The 12,208-nt window shown below is 43.3% G+C and overlaps 1 protein-coding gene across 5 annotated transcripts in view; it reads left to right on the forward strand.

Moving 5' to 3' along the window:
* The first annotated feature begins 795 nt into the window (after nucleotides 1-795).
* Nucleotides 796-12,208, forward strand: part of B3GALT1 (beta-1,3-galactosyltransferase 1) — a 196,883-nt gene continuing 185,470 nt past the window's right edge. For 2 of the 5 annotated variants that reach the window (XM_072341556.1, XM_072341557.1), the window contains exon 1: nucleotides 797-973. The gene's annotated coding sequence lies outside the window, so the exon portion shown is untranslated. Of the gene's footprint in view, nucleotides 974-12,208 lie in introns of all 5 variants that reach the window. The other 3 variants (XR_011904291.1, XR_011904292.1, XM_072341558.1) reach the window with 2 other exon arrangements.

The following is a 12,208-nucleotide window of genomic DNA, read 5'->3' on the forward strand; positions in this document are numbered from 1 at the left end:
CAGCAGGTCGCTAGCAAGCACAGTTCCTTCCTCAAGGGCTGCACGGTCCTAACGGAGCCGTACCCACCCGAGCCAGCGTTCACCGGGACCTGCGGTACCTCGAGCGCTGTACGCCCGCCGTTTTGTGAGGGAAGCGAAGGACCAACGGTCCCTCACGGACCGTGCGGAGCGCGTGCCGGCGCTGCGGGGCGGGAAGGGCGGCACGAGCTCCGCGCGTGGCTGGGCGGACCGGCGCGCGGTGGAGGCCGTTACAGCGGTGCGCTTTGAGGACGGCGGCGCTCAGCGGAGCGGGGATGCGCCGCAGGGCACAGCTCCAGCCTGCACGGCTGCTGCAGGGAACATACATATATATATATATTTCTCTTTTTCTTTTTCCCCTGAACAAAGCGCCCTCGTGCGAAGTTCGGTGTTGCTGCGGATACCCCGGAATGACGACGCGCCCCGCGCGTGACAGGACAGCCCTCCGCCTCCCTCCGGTGCTCCGGAGCTGCTGGGGAAGCGGCCCCAGCGCGCGCGTTCCTGCAGCCAGCAGCCGGCAGCCAGCGCCTCGGCTGCGGTGCATCTCGGAGAGGCCGAGGCCCTGTCCCAGCCTCGGTCCCGCCGGGTCTGACCCGACCGAGCCACACCTCCGCGCTCTGCGGGCCCGACCCGGCCCCTCATACCCGCGGCGACCCCCGCCGCCCGCGTCGGCTGCCCCCTCCCGGAAACAGCGCCGCCGGAGGGGCGCGCTCCGATTGGTCCTTATCCGTGACACGCTCCCGCCTCCTCGGCGCGGCGCGAGCGTCGATTGGCCGGCGGCGCTGTCAGTCGGGGAGGGCGAGTCCCCGCGCTGCCCGGGCTGCGCTCTCGTGGGGCGGGCGCTGCCGCCGGGCGTCGCGGCGGCTGGTGCTGGTACGGCGGCGGGCGGAGCAGGGATGCCGGCTGCGGGGCGGCGGGCTGCACTCCGGCGCGGAGCGGAGGGCGAACGCGGCCGGTAAGGTCCGGCCGCGGGGAGGGAAGGCGGATGCCCGTCTCTACAAGCGTTCGTTCCGCCCGGCGCCGGAGGGGCGGGCGGCAGCTTGCCGGCACGGGCGGAGCGGCGGGCGGCGGGATGCTCGGGGCGGACCCCTCGCGGCGCCCTTCGGCCGCGTCCGTGTCCCGGAGCCCGGGATGGACCGGCGGCGCGGCGGGAACTTCGGAGCGGCGTGTGTCGCGGCGTGTGTCGCGGCGAGGGGGCGATGCTCGCCCGGCGGTCGCGCGGAGCGGAGCTGTCACCGCCGCTTCGCCGCCGCGTCGGGAGGGCTGGGGCCGCCGCGAGGGCTGCGGAGACGGCCCGGGGTGCCGCCCTGCCGGCGGGGTGCGGCGGCCAAGGACCGGGGCTACGCGGCGGCGCACCGCGGCTGTGAGCGGTGATGGAGGGAAAAGCCTTCGTGAACTGCGGACCGCACCTGAGCGCTGCGGGCTCGGCCGCTCGGCGGGGCCGGGAGGCGGTCGCGACTGCACGCTGCGCCCTGAAGTTGCGAAGCGGGGAGGGAAAAGTTAAAGGAGCTGAACCATCACCTTGGGGGCGGTGGGCGGTGCGTGACCGCTGGCTGTGAAGGCAGAGGGCTTCCGAAGTCCCGTTGTCCACGCACGCTCTTTCTCATTGTTCTTCATCCTCCTTAACTCCTGGTGATTGGAGGTGGTGCCGGAGGGCTTTGGAGAACTGCCAGATCTCGCGGACCGAGGAGGAAAAGAAAAAGCCTTTAGATGCCCATCATGGTCGTTAATGTAAACACTCAGAATCTTGATTGTAAGGAATTGTGAGGGTGCTGCCAAACTGTGCGGTGATGGACCCGATCCATCTGTCATGGAAGTAGAGAGGTTTTGACATCGATTCAGTAGTAAGCAGTGTCCAGAATTAACAGTTGAAGAGACAGCAGCTTCTGTTATGTCTTGGCTATTTTGTGTATGGAGGGGCTTTATAGGAAGTACGAAACAGTTTCGTGTCTTTAGGAAACACCAAGAGCATTTAATTCCAACTCTCTGATTCTTTTGTAGCTGTAAGCCTCTCTCCCTGCTTTCTAGGAGCGTATTGATTGGCTTCTCACCTTGTTGATCCATAGTGTTCTGCTTCCTTAATGCAGTTCTAAGGGGGGCATTCCGTCACGTGATGCACAACGTGCTGTCAGAAATGTACAAAATCATGCAATGGGTGGCACACATGGATAAATAACCAGAGTAACCAGAGTAACCGATGGGAGCCCCATGGTTGGTTTGGAGAGCTGAAGCCTTGATTTACAGCTGTGTGGGAAGTACTAGAAAACAATCAGAGGTGTTGAATTTGTAAGTGATGCAGGTTAGTGCTATTCCCTCCCAGCATACTTATCCAATAAATATTTTTATTGACAGAGCATAAATAGCTAATGAAATTTCAGTTTCCTATGTGTCACCAGTTCTGGATAGTTCCAGCAAAATGTCATATTGGCAAACCAGTTTTTCAGAAATACGGTTTAGTTATGTGAATCGATGCCCGTTGAGTACTTCAGGTTAATTTAGATGCCTGGGGCAGAGAGCGATCCTGATCCAAGTGGCCGTGACGCAGTGTCTGAGATGCACTCGGCTGTGCCAGGCTGCCTCATAGCTCACCTGTGTTTTCCCTTCATGCCTTCTTTGGGAAGTAAAAGGCAAATTTGATGGTGAAGATGAGTGGAATTCTTGCAAGACTGAAAAACAGGCTGGAAATACCAACCTTCTTTTTTCATTCCCTTATGGGTGATACACAAAATCTAGAAATCTGGTCTGAATGGGTGATCTGCAGAAGCACCATCACACGAACAGTCCCTATTTGTGATACTCATTTCTCTGGCATTGTTCTCAGGAGGATTATGCAAGCAGGAGAATGTTTGCCACTGAATTGGCTACACAGCCTTCTTCTGAACTATTTTCTTCATCATAGTTCTTCTGACCTTTTCCAGAAGATCAAAATGTTTCAATTGCATGTTTTTGAAAGGGTGCTCAATTCACTGTTGATTTCTCCTTTGTTAATAAATAACGAAGGTTTTCTGGAGCATTTTATTAATTATTTACTTGTTAAAACCATTAATTAGCTATGGACTTACTGATAGTCATCGCTGTTGTCATTGCATGGCGCACATACTTAGCTAAAGCTAGAGGAGAGCACACGAGTTGCAGAGACCACTAGACTGCTCTTTGTAGTTTCATGGACACAGTGTGTAGAGCAGAAGGAGTCCATCTGTATGCTTTACAATTCAAAGGACACTCTAACAAACAAAAAAAAAACAAAACACCACCAAATCTAGATTTTCTAAGCAGCTTTTGTAGTAATCATTTTTTACAGGAAGTATTTCCATATGCATTGTAATAAGAAATCTGGAACTGAAGCAGTCAGATAATCCTGTCACATCTGCAGGATTCAAAAAGAAGTATTTCAGTTTCCCCCTGTGTAGGCATGGAAAAGTGCTGCCTATTCAGTTGTGTAAATAAGGATGGATACGAAAATATTAGTAATGTAATTTACCACGAGTAGTAGGCAAATTATTTTGATGCAGTGAAACAAGTGGTGTGTGTTTTCAGAAATACATATTTACATTTTGTTGAGCTACTGAAGAGTTGCGGAAGGATCATAGAAAAGATGAATGAATGATGCATCTCCTTCGAGTTGTATTAGATCACACAAACGGAACACTGATCTTTTTGGAAAAGCTAATGCTGTTTTTGAACTGCAGTTAAAATACTGACGCGCAGCTGCTCATACAGTCTCCAGCAAATGCAGTGACTGCACACACTGATGTATGGAAGCTCTGCAGAATTCAAGATAAGCAAAGCATAAAATGCCTCTGCATCCAAGTGTTCCCTTTGTCACTTACTGGCTTCAGATGTTTCCAAATGGCGATAGCATCTACCGCTGCCCAGCACCGCTGTAGGCATATGTGAAAGCCCAAGACTGCTCTTTTTCTGCTCCCATGTAGTCAGTGAACACTCTCCAATGAAGTTAACAAGGGATGCTCTTAAACACAATGTGGGAATTCAGCTCGTAGTGCTGAGGACATAGCTCTTCTGCAGAGAAACAGGGCAGGAGTGGAGATGGGCAGTCCTGTGACTGACTGATGCTCAGTCAGGCAGGAGCAAATTTCAGCAGAGCTGTGCAGACTGCAGATGTGTTGGTGGCTGAGATCAGCTTTCTAGAGTTCATCCAGGAGAAAGAAAATACGTGCAATCTCAAAGCCTTGGGCCTGCATGTGGGTGGTACGAAGATGGAGGAGTATCAAGGTGTGATAATGAATGATACGTCTTATTTACAAGCACTCGTATTTGCTACCTAAAATGTAAAATTGCTGGACATTTTGCACACGTAATGTGGAGCAGACACTATTTTTTAATGCTCCTACATTAAAATTTTTGTAGCTCTCAATATGACCTACCAAGTATTGGGAGTAATCTAAATATCTGTAATAGTTCCTAATAGCTACCACTGCATATATGAACATATAATTTAATGTATAACATATGTATTTCTTAAATATGTGTAGTGATGCATGAAGTATACACTCTGTCCTTCCAATGAACAACAAATTACCAAATACCGGAGAGGGAGCTAATGGGAAGGATGAAGGATACGTTATGCAACTGAAATCATGTGAGGATTCTGTTGAGCTGTATTTATTTACTTCTGTGGAGTGGTGCCAGCATACCTTCTCCCTTTGCATAAGGTGTTCTATATTAGCAGTGGCATCAAAATACTTCAGTTATGATGTGCCTCCAATTACATGTAGAAAAAAAGAAGTATCTATAGGGTATTTTCCAACTGTCTGCTACCCTTGCTTTGTTGTTTTTAAGACTTCCATCTGAATATCAGTCAATTTTAACTCTTATTACTTTTTGAGATTTGCTGTAGCAGAAATGTGGATGACTTACATGCCTAACCTTGCCTCCCTTTGAGCTGCTCTGCAGATCTGCTGCTGGAGGAGCTGATGTTTGTTTCTTTTGTCCCTCAGCAGGTGGCTACATTTTCATTGAAATAGCTGATCCTGCTGAGGAACAACATCTGTGGCTTTGTGGGAGTCACACTGGCTGAAATAATTCAAATATTTCCTCTTCAGCCTGACCCTTATTTTTACTTAAAGATATACTGCTTATTCATTGCTTAATATGGGATAGTATATATTAGAACATATGCAGAAGGTCTTCTGTAACTTAGATATGACCTGTATCTTTCACAGCTGATAAGAAGCAGGAGCGTAGCTTTTGTGTGTGTGTGTGTTCTATCAAAGCTTGAAAGAAGGTGTAAAAAGAAAGATGAAAGGACAGAAGGAAAACTGTACTGGATCAGACCAGTGGGCTGTCAAACTCAAGGTTCTGCCTCCAGCAATAACACTGAGATGCTATTTAGGGACCATACCCAAACCTAGTCACTTCATGTGTTCTGTTCCCTTGTACTTTCCCAGCATACTTGTATTATTAGGGATGGTGATGCTTATTGCTATTAGGGCCTATTTACAAACTTGCAATCCAATCTGGCTGATTTTTCATACCTGTTAATGCTTACTGCTTTTACAACCTCCTTTGTTGGCAAGTTTCAGAAATTTACTAACTTTGTAAAGAAGCTCCTTAATCTCTAGTAAACTGATCTCTTGCTAAGTATTGTCAGATGTCCCTGAGTACTCAAGTACTGGAGGATTTAGCAAGCAGAAGTTTTATTTTATTCACTTCTCTCATGATTTGATTGATCAAATCTTATTTCAGCCTTATCTCCAGCTGAAGAGCCTCTTCAGTTTCTTTTTATAAGGCAGACACCCATTTTTTGCTATATTTTTTTGCCTTCCTTTAACTTCTGGTCTGTCCAGAGACCAGAACTTCATCCAGTCTTTGAGACATAGGTGAGCCCCGTTTGCATAGATGTCATCAGTCCTGTTACTAGTGATTCTTGTGATGGTATATTAGCCTGATAATTATTGTTGATTATGATTATTATTTTTTTCTGGTTGCTGTTGCACATAAAACTGGCAATTCTGGGGAATAAGTCAATTATGATCCCTAGATTTCTAGGAATTTCTAGTCATTGGTCAGCATCATGAATACATGATTTGGATTATTTTTCATTGTACGCATTAGCTTATATTTATTCAGACTGAAGCTGATGTATCATCTTTATCTACTGAGTTTTGAGAGGTACTCCTGGATTTTATTGCCTATAGCATGGCATTAGATCCACACTCTGCTGTCATATTTTTCCCAATAGTATTGCTTCTTAAGAGTGCTTTTTTTCCCCACGTGTACATCTGATGGCTGAGAGGAGTAAAAGTGTTATGGCAAATCAGCCATGGTGTTTGAAGATCTTAAAATTAGCTCATATATAAATGAAGCTTTGCCTCAATTATTTACATTTGATTTGTTTGCTTGTGGTGTGATTTTTGTTTGCTTGTTTGTTTTTAATGTCAGCAAACTTGAGCTCAGCAGAATGACAGGTTAAGGCTGTCAGGAAAAAAAAAAAGTAGAAAACTTTGAAAGGTGCCATTCATAGCACTTAATCCAGCTGCTCTGAATGGTTTGATTCACACTGATTGCTGTTACAATTATACTTAATTAAAACCAAATAATGTTTTAAAACTATCAGAGAGCAAAGTGATGTTTACTCAAAGAGCTTTAGCCCTTAACTAAGCATCTCTATGGATTCACTACAGAATGGTCTTAATTCCACTACTGTCTAATTAATCACCTTCCATTTGCATGCTGCATTCCATAGTAGTATTCAAAATTATAAGCAAAGCTTCCATTCCCCCTCCCCCCCACACACACCAACCACATGCACCCCTCTTCTGTTTTATTCTAGGTCAGGCTGGAAGCCCACCACATAGAAAAGATCTCTTCATATTCCTTGTTCAAATACAGGCTCCTCATTTGATATTCAGAGCATGGCGCATAGAAGAACTGCTGCAGTGCAAATAGAATTGAGAGTGAGGTTTAAAGAAACATTAGAAAGATATTATTAGTGTGCTACACTATTGCTTGGTATTACCTAGTAATAAAAGTGGTTTCACAGGAGTGACTCCAACTGCTATCTGCGATGATTCTGTCATCCCCTTCTCCCACCTAGGTAACTCCATCCCTCTGCTATGCAGCCTTTACTGAACCATTTCAGTTTATTAATCTGGCAGAACTCAGCTCCTCCCAACAAACCCCCATGGTTTAAAAAACAAAACAGAACCAAAACTACTTTCTGCCAGCTTCAGTGGGCTTCATGGCAGACCTTGTGAAGGATGAAGAAAGAAAGGAATAGTGTGATAGGAGGTAAATGGAAAAAGAGAGCAAGGCGGTTGACAGGCAGCTGTTAAACTGGCTTATGAATTTGTCAGATCACAGCCTGAAGTGCTGTTCTCTTCCTTGACTTACTACTATTAGAGTACTTGGCAGAAGCATAGGAGAATTTTAATATTCAACCTATTGCTTTGTTAATTAAAATATTTAGCTTAAGGAATTGTATTTTACATCCTTTAAAGGCCCCAGCTGTTCTCCTGTCCGTTGATGAGGTCATCTGCTGTGCAAATCTGTCTCTCTCAATTAAGCTACCAGCTGTAGTTATTTTCAGCAGTGGAATTCCTTTTTCATTTTGTTTTCCACCATAACACCCTCCACCAAAACAGACAAAATAGAAAGTAGCATGTTGTATACAAACATTTTAGTTATATTTCTACTATTTGAATTTAGTAAGGGGTGGTGCAAAGCCAGCTATCTGAACTATTTATTGGCTCCTGTTTGGCAGAATCTCTAGCAATCAAGATAAGGCAGTGTTTTGCCACAGAAAAGGGCTTTGGTGTATCACCTCTGTGTGGTGTACCCAGAACTCTCCTAGTGATGCTCCATGACAAATAGAGTGAGACTGGCTTTGCGTACAGTAGCTGCAAAGTCACAGTCAGCTTCATATTAGCTGATACTGCTCAAGAATAATATGCAGTGGTGAATTCATGATAGTCTGCAAAAATGTCATCAGCAGCTATAAACACTCATCAGTACATTGTCTGCTCATTGGTTGGTTGTGGGGTTTTTTTTGAGTACTTACTGGAATGTAGTGGTAATTGATGAATCTTCGCTGAGTACATTTAGAAGCATACTGATAGAGCAGTGCCACTTACGCTCCTTATCTGCCTTCGACAGACTATCATCATAAAGTGGAACTTGCATTCCACTGGTCAATAATAAAAAATACCTTCTTGCATTAAGATGTATGTAGTCATTCATGTAACTTTCTTTAAGAAACTTCCCAAGAAAAAAAAAATAAATCAGCTTTCATGTGACTTGGGTGGTTCATGTAAGGAAAGCCACTCAGATGCTCTCAAATTATATTGATAAAATAAACACAAAGCCTGGGGAAGCATGTATTGATTAATGTGGCACACCTGAAATCACCCAGCAATCATTTTTAGAACTCAAGAAAATTTATTGATATCCCAATAAAACTAAGAAACATACAGGTGCTAATTGAACTTGCTTTTCTTAAAGCATGCCCCTCTTCTCTTTTAGTCATTGAGCCAAGTTACTTGGCTTTCATTTCACTGCTTGGTAGTGGTTTGAAGTGCTTGCCCTGTAGCAAGAGAGGACATCAGCAAAGAGGTACATCCTTGTGCCTGAGGATGTCCTGTATACTTTGTACAGCTGCCAGTGAAATGAAGACTCAGACCTGTTGCCTCCTTCTGCCATACAGTAATGAAAATTTAGGAGATGTTCTCTATGAAGCAAAACACTAATATTTCACGTATAACCAATATGGAAGTGATTAAATTGCTTTACAAGGAAGAGTTGGTGTGCCAGTAGCACAGAGCATTCCAAGCTAATACTGACTCTAAGGATGCTTTGTGGTAATGAAGTATTGTAATAACCACAACCTCCTCCAGAGAAGATCCTCGGCTATGTCTCTCTGGAGTTATTCTTCAGACAGGATTATTCTGCATAAATAACTTATGTAAAAAACAGTCACAATAAATAGAGCCGTAAGAATGGAATGACCATATTCAAAGTTAACAAATACATAAAAAGTGAGCTGGTAGGTAGAAATTATAAAAATAAAAAGAAAAAAACAGGTTTAAAGATAGTTGATTTCTAGGCAGGTTCCGTAGTGAAATGTCTATCCAAAGCCTACAGGACTAACTAATACAGTCCTTAAGAAGTCAGTTAATTTCATTTGACCAAGTTCTCTGTCCTCTCCCACAAAACTACAAAGTAAGAATAGCTGAGATTTGTCAAGGTTTTCAGTAGTTCACACAACTTCAGTGCTTTCTTTTGAACATAGCCTTGCAAAGAGTTACAGCTTCCCTTTCCCCAAACGCTGTCATCTGTAGGCCCATCAGGATGCTTACTATCTACTAGTTGTCACTTATGAGGACTTAGCTTCTATAAAATGATATTATTGTCAGGAACACGTTACTCAGTACTTCTACCGTATTCTGGAAGTGCTAAGAGAAAATAATGAAAACTTATTTTGTGAGTTTGGCCTAGCAATTCAAGTTGCCAGAGAATCTAATCTTGAAATATAGATTTGATGTAATGTTTAATGCTTTAGAGAAGCTTCAAAGTGTCAGAGGAAAGGGAATTTTATATTTGTTTCCAGATCATTCAGCCAAGCTTTCCTTAAAACAGTGCCTTCCAATCAAAACAGCAATAGTCACTTCTCTGAAAGTGTTCAGGAATGGCATTCTTTTGTATTAATGAGAGCTTTGGATTTATATCCAATAGACAGTTTTGATATTTGTGAAAGTAAAGCAGAGACATGATAGCAAATGTTAATTAATATTTTTCTCAACCTATGTTAAAATCTTTATGCCTCTGTCTAAGGGGTAAAACTGACAGCATTATCTTCATATTTAATTCTTAAAGATTTTTTTTTCCTCTAATGTACTCAGCTTTTTGAAGAAGTTGAGCCTTCTTCCTTTTCCAGGCTACTTTTCTTTCTTTTACAAAAGTGTACAGTTTTAAATATACAGAGGTGAAATAGATGGATAGTCAGAGGTTTTTTTTTTTTTTTGAGTCAGACTCACCAACATTGAGGCTCACTGTAGAAACTCCACACAGGAGCAATCTCCAGAAAGAGATGCTACCTTAGTGGCGGTCAGCCCTTAAATGGGATCTAGGAGAGGTAGAGTCAAGCTCCACCCCTTCCAGGAGCACAACTGAATTACTTTCACCTGTGCTCACGCAGCTGATCTGTCACTGCCTCAGATGGTTAATCAGAGTTTCAGGCTGTGATTAGCAGTTTCCCATACAAAAAGGTATTCAAATTAGCATTTTTAGGAAAAAGGCAAAGTAAAAATGACATGCTTATTTTTACAAGGATGGTTTGAAGGCAAAGCATTCTTAGGAAGCACATGTGTACATGAGTATATTTACTTAACTTTTTTCATCTGAGTGTAAAATATTTTTCACTCTTTCCTGATTAACCTGGATATTTATAGATCAGAGGACATGTCATACGCATTTAGTGCCTTTATCCTTTCAAATATACATTAAAAAAAAAAAAAAAAAAAAAAAAAAGTCATTTCTGGGCTAAGTTTAATCCAGTTGTTTCTTGTGAGGAAATTATGAACTCTGCTATGGAGCCTGAATGCGGCTGTACAAAAATGTGTTACCTAGAATTTTGGTGCCTGTCATGGGTATAGAAGGAAAGACTTTTTCTTCTCTTCTTGCTAGATCATACTCTGTGTACTGGTATGAGAATTGTTCTATATACAGAAGACATGAAAAGAGAAGCTTTGTTCATGAAATGAGAATTTCACTGAACTGAAAATTGTGCTACTACTGATAAAACTTTGCATCAAGCTCACACTTACAGGATCATAGCAGCTACACCAGCTACAATGAACTCTCTCATAGACTGCAGTTTGAACTCTTAGTGCTTTGCTCAGTACAGAAGTGATGAATACCTGGAAATGCTTTTGTGTGTGTGCCTGATAGTTACTAAGTGACACTGAAGATGATTGCTTTGGTTCAGAAATTTGGCATGTTGTTTAGCAGTTATCTAGCTAAGATGTATATCAGTGGCAATGGCTTGACATAGAAAATGTGTCTGCTTCACAGAAAGTTGTCTCTGGGATTACATTCTAGAGCTGTGTTAAAATTTGGCCTAAGCTTATATGTGAACTTTATTTGCACTTATTTCAAGGTTAGGTTCTCTGAAGGGTTGCACAGAAGATACTTAAAGTGTAGTCATATGCAACTCATCCTTTACATTGTTTGTTGTTGTTTTTTTATATCAAAGAGGCTGTTGATCAACATATGTGTTGTTTATTCTCCTTTCCTGATCTACTGAAAGGATAGATTGCAATCTCTCTAGAGCTGTATAACAGTTGTAAAGATGGATAGAATTTCCTAAAGGGAGAGAGTAAGTCTTCTCTGCTTTCACTGCTTGAATTGCTATTGTCCGTGGCTAACAGGTGCTGGTTTCTCTTCTGTCCTAGAATTGCTGTCTCTGTGACCATTAGCAAGGCTGCGTGCCAGTGGAAGATGATGTAGATCCTAAATTTTGTTAAGCCTTTACAGGACTTCCCCTCTGAACTGATGAAGCTGTGTTCTTGTGCTTATTTTTAGACCATTTGCAACCGAACTACATATGTTTCACAGCATGACAGGAGGGATACAGGATTGCTGCTTAGAAGTAACAAGCAGTTTTGAAAACCTGAGTGTCCTGGGCTATATGCCTTTGTACACAATAATGTTGCAGAAGATGTTTTTGAAGGCTTGAAGTAGAGTTTTTCAGTTGAATTTGGTAGTGGTGACAAGTTTGACATCTGTAAAACATGAACTCATCCTTTTATCCACTAAACAAACAGCACAAACAGCAGCAACTTAATCTCCTCTATGCCAATGCCTTCTGTTTATTTTATAACAAAGCATGAATACTTGGTGAGCAGACTTATTCACATGCTTTATTTTTTGCTTAGTTATTGTCTTCAGTTAAAGTAATCACATGATTTTATTTGTGCATAAGTACGATTTTTTTTTAGGATTGTATTTTTAAATGCCAGTAACTGTGACAATAGCGGTGCTTTTCATTTTTTATGTGGATGAAATGTGCTGTAAGCACATTTAAATGAACATGACTGCACTGAAAGTTTACTCCATGGGCAAAGGTACCCACATGACTTCTGCACGTGGAAGCAAGACAGTCACGATCACCTGGTATGAGAGCTGCCCACCCAAGAAGACACATCTGTGTCTGAAGAGTGTAACACTTGAGTCA

This window comes from Excalfactoria chinensis, chromosome 7 (assembly GCF_039878825.1).
Source record: "Excalfactoria chinensis isolate bCotChi1 chromosome 7, bCotChi1.hap2, whole genome shotgun sequence".
Classification (NCBI taxonomy): Eukaryota; Metazoa; Chordata; class Aves; order Galliformes; family Phasianidae; genus Excalfactoria; species Excalfactoria chinensis.